General features: G+C 32.6%; 2 non-coding genes across 2 annotated transcripts; both read right to left on the reverse strand.

Annotated features, from left to right (window-relative positions):
* Positions 1-1,495: 1,495 nt before the first annotated feature.
* Positions 1,496-1,577, reverse strand: Trnal-aag (transfer RNA leucine (anticodon AAG)). The gene has a single exon. It is a non-coding gene; the product is annotated as a tRNA-Leu (tRNA).
* Positions 1,578-6,211: 4,634 nt separating this feature from the next.
* Positions 6,212-6,293, reverse strand: Trnal-aag (transfer RNA leucine (anticodon AAG)). Its single transcript has one exon. It is a non-coding gene; the product is annotated as a tRNA-Leu (tRNA).
* Positions 6,294-9,391: the final 3,098 nt, after the last annotated feature.

Here is a 9,391-nt window from a genome sequence, read left to right on the forward strand (position 1 = left end):
TTCTTCATTTCTAGCTAATTTATATTTATATGATAAAGATGGATAAATTCCAATGCGAGGATAAAAAGTAATGTATTTTCTATTCACAATCACGTCACCACTCGCTAGGTTAACTGAATTATGTATACCTGACTGTGTGTTTGAAGTTACAGCATTTAGAAAGTTAAAATAATAATTGAAATTTAAGAACGCTTGACAGTGCCTAAATATATATGATAAGAGCAGTCCCAAGTTAGAAAAAAAGACAAAATACCAACAGGGATATGATTCTTTTATAAACCTTCCTATATATATGTAAGACGTATTATTACAAAATTTGCTTCTGAAAGAAAAAAATGTGTTATCCGGTGATTCAATATCGTGCTCAACAATACTTATAACTTCGACATCAAACATTATCCTGTTACTGATTATAAGGGCTGTGAGATTATTCTCACCTTGAAAAATATTTTACGAAAATAGGAGTTCAACTACGGTGTCTCGATACTTTTAGACAAAAAAGATTCGGTTAAAATCGCCCCTGCTTAGACTGTCTTAGTAATTAAGATTAAGAGATCGTGATAATAAACTATCCTTTCACCAAATTCTTGTATTAACAAGTTGGGTGAACGTAAGTTTTTAGCCACCCTTGACATGACATCAAGCTTCCACAAATAAACGTGCATCAGGAATTTATACCCCTAACGAGATTTTTCATAAAAAGGCATTATGAATTTACAAATATCTTATTTACCTGACAAATTCTGTTATATAACTTATATTTAGAGTTTTTCCATTATATGTACTTTAAATAATCAAAAAACGTACCTCGAGGGAAATCAACTGACAAGCCACTTCATATTTTCTAACAATCATCTTTTAAAAGGCTTCTCACTTCATAATGTAAACTCGAGGCTCCTAAGACATAGAAAAACGTCTCGAATATAATTGAATCTTTATTTATATGAAATTATAAAATTTGTATGAGAACGTGGTTTTACTTTATAAATATGTAGGCAGCTGTGTGGATTGTCTGTGATGTTCCTACAGGAAGACTCGTGTGAGAAAAACTTTGTCCAGTTTGAAACTAATATTAATTAATGGTATCACATGTTAAATTGTAAGTAAAATTATGGAACGAGTTATATCCTTATTTATAAAACAAACTGTAAGTATTTATTATATTTTCAAGCTGGTTATAAAGGGAAGAGTCCCAGAATGTTGCTAAAGGTTGTCCATGGTTACAGGAAAATCTTGGAATTGATCCTTATATCGTTTTTAAAGTTAATGTTAGCAGAGTTTGTTACGAAATATTATGACAGTTTGAAGACAAACAACTGAAACATATTGAGTTTTAGGAAAGTTTTGAACAACAAAATAAATCTGTTGAGAGCTGCATTTCAATATTAGAGCTAAATTTTAAATATTGATTCTTAACACACACAGTCATTATAACTTACTTGTAGTAGAATATAAATATGTTTTATTCCTCAAAATTGTTTTCGCCAAAAATATCTGGCAGCGGTGGGATTCGAACCCACGCCTCCGAAGAGACTGGTGCCTTAAACCAGCGCCTTAGACCGCTCGGCCACGCTACCACTGTACTAGTTTTTGAAATTTATTGAACTGAAATAACTTGGTCCATTAAAAAAAATGTTCTTTCACAGTTTTTGAGTGATAAATTATTAACATAAATGGGACGGAAAAAACCAGAAGATATTACATTAGAAATTGTGTTTTTTTGTTTCGCCTGGGTAGTGTTTGATTGTCATTCTAAATGTGGGAAGATAGAAATGAAGCAGTAGGTGGTGAACGCACTGAGGCTCGCTACTAGCACAGCGGTAAGACTCTTCTTTGAGGAGTGGCTGGAGAGACGCCACGGGGTCCTCACCCTCCGCCTGACACAGGTGCTTACCGGACACCGAAGTTTCGAGAGGTACCTGTTTCGGATTCAGAGGGAGGAATCGCCTGTGTTTCGACATTGCGACGACCAACCAAAGAACATGGTAGAGCATACGGTGGCGGAGAGCCCAGCTTGGCATAAGCAGCGTCGTGTCCTCAGGGTAGCTATCGGCGGGGGCGAATTATCGCACCCGGCCTTAGTTCAGACCATGATGCGGAGCGAGAGGCACTAGGAAGCCGGTTCCTCCTTCTGCGAAGCAGTCATTCTAGCTAAAGGAGGAGGCAGAGCGTGAAAAAGAACGATCCTCCTCTCGTCCCAGCTTCCGTGGGGGACACTCCGGGCGTTGGGGATAGCGAGACGATCTCTAGCCACCGTCAGCGTGGGTCTGCGGACGGCGAGTAAGGGTAGCTTATTAGAACCAGACCCAAGCGTACGGCGTTTAGTCGGTAGGAGTTCGACACTCCTTTTTGCCACACCCAGGACAAGAGGGAGGGGTGTTGATGATTTTCCCTTTTTAAAAAAGAGCTGGTGAACGCACAATCTGATTAACAGTCTATTCATCCTTTACATGAAGACGTTAAAATATATTGCTAATAATTTCTTATAACTTTAACATGTTTTTCTTTTCATCGAAACATTTTCATAGGACAGTTTGATTTCACATCATATTAGCGATAAGATCAGGCCCCGACTGAGAAGATTTTTTTAATTTATTTTTATAATGTTATTTGTTTTATTCTTTAAACCAAAAAAAGTATATAAAAATGTATATAAACTTCTATTACAACTTAAGGATAACGAGAATATATTTGTGATTGAATCCGCAAATAAAAAAAGCAATTTTTGTATATATATTTGTAACAGTGCTGTTTGTTCATCCACAAACAGGGGCCTATTAAAATTTTCGACATAAAGAAAACCGCAAGCAAATAACGATATATTTTTTTTTATTAAAACCCATTATTTTTAACATTGATATGTTTTTAATATCTTGTATTATTTCACAGCTCGAGACTATTAAAGTGTTCTCTGTTCTCTAATTCCATTTGCCAGCAATTCATGAAACGATTTTTAGCTACCCCTGACGACAGCAATACTGTAGACCAGGGTGTATTCAGACAAAATACACCTTATGCATACTTTTTACATTATATCTATTTTATGGCACATCATTGATTTAAATTTTTTTGCTCGGATATCTTTAAGTAAGTAATCGCTGATATAACAAAAGAACGTGACGTCATTAGAAAATGTACGTCATTGTTGCCGGAGTTAATTATTAGATTAACAGATTATGTTCGAAAGTAGGATGATTGAGGGTCGCGACATACTATTTACAAAGATTAAAAGTAGCTGAGTGTTCAAAGGATATGTATAATATGAAAATGTCTTAATGAAGAAGCAATAGGTGAGTTCATTATGTCATGGAGTACAAAATATTTTCGATATCTAATTTCTTAATCAAAAGGCTACTTTAATTTTGTCAAACGTTAAAACAATATTTATATTTTTTTAATTTAAAGGAGTTTTTAAGAGGCATTTGTTACTCTGCTAAAGATGTTCATTTATTACCCAACTTTGGAATTACATTCCTTATGTTTCGGCTATGTTTTAATAGGATCTATAGTCGTGAGTTACTCTTAAATATTGACATGTTGTTATGATGTTGAATAATTAATTAATATTTATGAATAATAAATAAATGAACGAACACCAAGCCGTGTGAGCCAGAAGATTCCTGATACCACACAAGCAATGGAATGGGATTGCTATCCTAACATCGGGGCAGTCATGTAGTATTAGGTATAGGTTATAAGTTTTAATATGTAATTCTTATTATAAAATACATACATATTAGGAAGATTCGTATTCTGGCTGCTGCGAAACACACCCTACATAATAATTATCTAAAATAAAAATATAAAAAGATATTGCTAAATATAGCTTCTTGATCATTAGAGCAGTTCACGTGCCGTTGAACGAATTCAAAGTTAGACGTGTATCTTATATTGGTGTACGAATATTTTAAATCAATATTTTTAAGAATAACTTTTATCGTAAATAAAATACTTTTGTGTATAATTTACTTAATTTGTAATGTAAATATACAAGACTATATTAGTGTTAAAAATATTTTAACTCCATTAATAATTATAAGGATTTTGAAATATCATACATACATATTATTTGATATTTGACGTTGCACGAGCACGAGTGCATCAGAATATTTAGTGATATTCAACTTGCAATACGGAGTGCGCGGAACTTGTTATAACTTATATTAACTCTGTAACACTATACGCTCATCTACATGAATGTAAACAACTTACATTTTCAAATCTATAATATTATTATGCATTGCTTTTTAAATTACCAATTTCTGTGCGAATCAGTTAACATTTCTCTAGCTGACATGAAGTTAGTTTAGGAACAGTTTTTGGTTTAGCTGTTTCAGAGTTAAATGACGAAGAATATTTTATTTATTGTATGAAGTACTTTAAAAATTAATATAATCTCATTAATTTATAAACATGAGGGTTATAAAGGTACAAACTCCTTTTAGATTTATCGCTTATGAGTGATTTGTTCTAGGTTGACTTTAGATTAAATGAAATAAACTTGAATACGATGAAAGTGAGTTGAGGTGACTTGGAAAATAAATATGTACACAAATATTTATACACATAAATATTACTTTATTAAAATGTTTACTAACAATATGTAGTTATAAAGTAATATAATAATAGTTTTGGAAGATTATACGTTATAATATATGTATGTATCATAAGGTCTTTTCTAAATAGAGTTTTCTAAGAAAGAAATATTAAATTATTCTTCCGAACCGATATCCGGAGCTTTGTTCTAAGTCATTAAGAACGTCTAAACGAATAACGTTTGTTACAATATTATTAAGTCATTTGTCTGGCTCTGTCGACTAAATCCACATATCAAATATCTTTGAAGACAAAACACCTGATTATATAATATGTTAATGTATGAAATCTGCAAGTAATTTACGTCTGCCTGGCGCGAGGAATCAAATGGAGATTATAACATCATTAATAACCGCCTTGGACCAGTTCCCAAATACACACACTACCCAGACTAAACTATCACGTCAGCGTTTTTGCTCTCCATATCTATAGTCTAGTTAGAGGTTCATACTTTAATTTTTTACTGACAGATGAGTGTCGGCGTGTGAACTAAAACCTATCTTGATCTTTGAGCTAACCGATAGCTTGCTTTTAATGACTTTGAAAACACACAAAACCTGAATAGTTTAGTCACCTTTTGCTCTTCACATAGAGGTATTTTTTTTACAAGAAAGTTGGCAAACGAGCAGATGGCCTACTTGATGGGCAGTAATTACCGTTGCCCATAAGAGATATCGTGGATGCGTTGCAAACCTTGGTTGTTGACGAAAAGGGAGGGGTGCGAATATGGGAATGGCAGGAAAGGGTGGGAATAGGAAAAGGGAAACAGGCTCTCTCACTCATCGGACGAAACGCAGCCACTAAAGACTACTTCACGCCGATCTTCTGTGAGAGAATGGTACTTCTCCGGTCGAGCCAACCCATGTTTGAGCTCTAGTAATTTACCACAGCTAGACTCTCCCACTTTCAAAAAGGTAGGAATAGAGTTTTCTATTATTAATCAGCAGTTGTAGCAAAAAATACTCTAGATATAAAGCCACACTTTACATGACCTGCATAATTGACATGTAATGGGCAAGTTTGTCATTCGCTCAAACTTAAAAGCCCTGAGAGCCGGAGATCTCTGACTATCTATGATAGCCATACAGTTTAAGTAACGCTGCTAGCTCCAATGGAGCTGACAGCTATTCTCATACGACAACAAAACCTCATGCGGTCTACTGACTGACCTCAGAAGGGACAGAGTTTTAAATTTCAATATTAATAGAAAGAAATTCATGATTGCCTTTTTTTGTTGAAAATTTACGTAAAAACTATTAAATGCATAATATAAAATATCCGAGAAAAATACGACACAAAAAATTATGTTTTTCAAAGGGATTCTATTTATCATTAATGAATATTTAATTTTGCATTTCTTTATATAACTTTGTATTACGACATGGTTTGTCTGGACCTACAGACATTTGTTTAGGTGTGACGTTTGCCTGCGTTGCCTCTACATTAGAATTCGTGTGATATAGAAAAACTTTCTCTAGTTTGGAACTAACATTAGTTATTGATAACATATTAAAAATTTTATCAGATATCTAAAACTTAGGAAGCATTTATACCATAATTAATTAATACAACAATAACAAGTTATTGTATTGGAAGTGTTATTGGTAAAAATAACTGGCAGCGGTGGGATTCGAACCCACGCCTCCGAAGAGACTGGTGCCTTAAACCAGCGCCTTAGACCGCTCGGCCACGCTACCACTACACTAGATTTTAAAAATTGTTAACCTAAATCTAATTTCATATGTCTTTCTTACAATTTAAAAATAACAATATTTTTTATAGAGACAAGATTTTTCTTATTTACTGTAATCTAAGATAGTATTGTTATATAAGATACAAAATTTAAGTACTCTTATAGTATATTGTGTCGTGTCAGTAATGAAGTGGGAAGTCACTTAAATGCTGATTCTTAGAAATGTTGAAGTGGATTGTAAGTCATTTTCCCTTGAGGTAGGTTGTAAACTATCGTGGTAGACAATTCAGACACAAACTATGGCATACTTTAAAATGTCCCTTTTTATTTTATTTGATAATTTTTCCATTTTGATGACAAATAGTTAATATACTCTACATCATTTTGTTTTTCTTGATAAATTAGGGCGGATTCCCACAAGATATATTTCCACCGGTTTTTCATGGAAAATTAGTTGGTTGAAACATTTGTTGCCGAAGTCTCAGTTGATGTCGTAAGTAATCATATCCATTGATCCTATACTTAAATACTTGGTGGTTGACTCCAAGCAGTGTTATCTCAGTGGTTTGGGAGTTCGTAACTACAAACAGGGGACATATGTTATCCTGAAACGAGTAACGATGAGCGAGGTTATTAATGCTAAGAAATAAAAAGAGTAAAAAGCAAAACGATAAAATAAATTCCTTTTCAGTGAATATTTCATAAATAGTCTGTAAATTCTCCGTGAATAGAATATTGATACTTTATTTCACTCATATAACAATAGAGGTAACCTATAAACGCTTTAATATTAAATATGGATAAAGTGTTTATCACCCCAAATTATTTACATTACTTACTGGATGTTATATTTTAAAGTCGACTCGTTATCTAAGTCAATTTTTCGTATCATAAATCAAGAATAGTGCTGGTGCTTCCAAAAAGGTGGTAAATAATTCCAAGGATGGCAAACTTTAAATTTAAATAAACCTTAAACCTCGTTTAAATGTAATAGTTTCGGAGTTGTAGCTGTTACGGTTACAACCCTAATCCCTATTAAATATTATTATTTTTATTAAGGGGTATGATTTAGATAAGAAATACTGAATACTGTTCTTAAAAATTCTTTTTTAATCTTTAACAGTTAAAATAGTGTCTGGATATTAATTAGGAAGAAATAATATTAATAATTATAGATTTTAGTTGAAAATGATTAGCTCATCATTATAATTACCTTCCTGTCGACTGCTTGTCTGTTGGCGCTAGCATGCGCATACAAAAAGGGGGCTGCCCAGGGATCTTCACCTTCAAATACGGCCCTGCGGACGACCGACAAGTGGAGGGAAAACGATTGGTTCTGCATTATTTTTTATGCTGAAATACTGCAATGTTAATGAGATCTGTGATGTTATATAACTGAACAAGTGAGATCTGGAATAAGTTCATGTATATGGACTTGCTAGTGTGCTGATTCTTGTACTGGTCATTCAACAAAGCCGTCCCTTCCCCTTCACAAACAAAAAGCTCCTTCGCAGAAAAAGTATATTTTAAGATAATCTCCGTTACTTTGTATGAGACGTATAATTTCAATAGCTGTACAGCTTTTAGGTTGATTTGTTCTCATAACTTAAATGGACTCTGGAGGTCTTTTGTAACAAAGATATTGATTACTCCAGTAACAAATCTATATTAATTATAAATATTTTTATAGAATAATTAAAATTCGTATGTTAGGAATACACACAGATAAAATAAATTTTACGACATTGAAAAAAATATATAAAAGTCTGTTTAAAGTAATGAAAAATAGGACATATCGTTATTGGCTCTAAGTGATTCGTGAAGTTGTAGAAAATAAATAGAAAATAGATTAATGAAAAACATTTTCTTCGTTTTGTTATTCAAGGTCATTCGTTCTTCATATTCTGAGGAATTTCAATGAATTCTAAAGAATGTAGCCATCAATAGTGTTCGCAAATAAATAAATAAATTACTCTGAAACCTTTTATAAATGAAATCACATATATATATAATGATTATTAATGTTGTATCACATTTTTAAATGAACAGGTGACGTCTGCAGCACTCTGCAACTTAAGGAGGAAAAATTTTAAAAAGTGTAATGCTCCGTCTAAGTTCTGAGTCAACAACGTTAGGTTTAGACAAAGCGTGCTTAAAAAATTATAAACGACAAGGAGGGTAGTAAACGGATTTTATAACCTTGGGTCGTAGTGAGCTAGAAATGTTTAAATATGCATACAAGTTTTACGATTCCAAAGCAAATAAGTATAATATAGATAGAGCAAGAGTTTTGTTAGTGTAGTTTAGTGTTATTAGTCTGCTAGCTTTGAAATTTGTCCGTGATAGTTAATGATGTTATACGCTCTATGGAAACGTTCAAATCAAACAGATGTGAATTACTTGTAGATTTGCATGAATTAATATGCTATACATCCGATACATTCTCCGTGAAGACATTTGATATTTAGTTTCCATCAACTGAATAATGAAAATTCCTTTATGATATCGTGACAATCGTTGCTGATCTAGACTTTCTCAGATAATTTTATTTCACTTAGTACAAAGCTCCGGATCTAGGTCACTGAGAATTCATTCATTTTCAATTAGAAAATTATCTAAATCGATGCATTGTTGAAAATAAATAGAAAATTAATGTGAAATTAATCTCTAATGTAAAATTAAATGATTGATCATTTATAAGAATATTATTTAGTTTACAATATGTATATAAATATAAGTTTGTCGAGATAACGTGAAATGATGCTATCATGATATGCAAGATCGAGGCACGTTCATAACTATGCATTATTCATATAATATTTCTGAGCTAATATTTTGCGATTCATACGGAATCAGTTCCGAGTCATCTGTTATAATTAAAAATACACTAAACATCATAAATGAAGTTACATCATCAATTTCAATGAAAAACTGAATAGTAAATTTCACATGGTAAGATATAAAATTCAGTTTAAAAAAGACTGTATAAAAGAAACACATTCCTGTCGCACTTTTACCAACATCGGCGAGCGTCCTGACATCTACCTAAATAATTATACATATATCTTAATAAGGACCACGAATTTAATTTAATTTAATTTA

This window comes from Danaus plexippus, chromosome 8 (genome assembly GCF_018135715.1).
Source record: "Danaus plexippus chromosome 8, MEX_DaPlex, whole genome shotgun sequence".
In the NCBI taxonomy this organism is placed as follows: Eukaryota; Metazoa; Arthropoda; class Insecta; order Lepidoptera; family Nymphalidae; genus Danaus; species Danaus plexippus.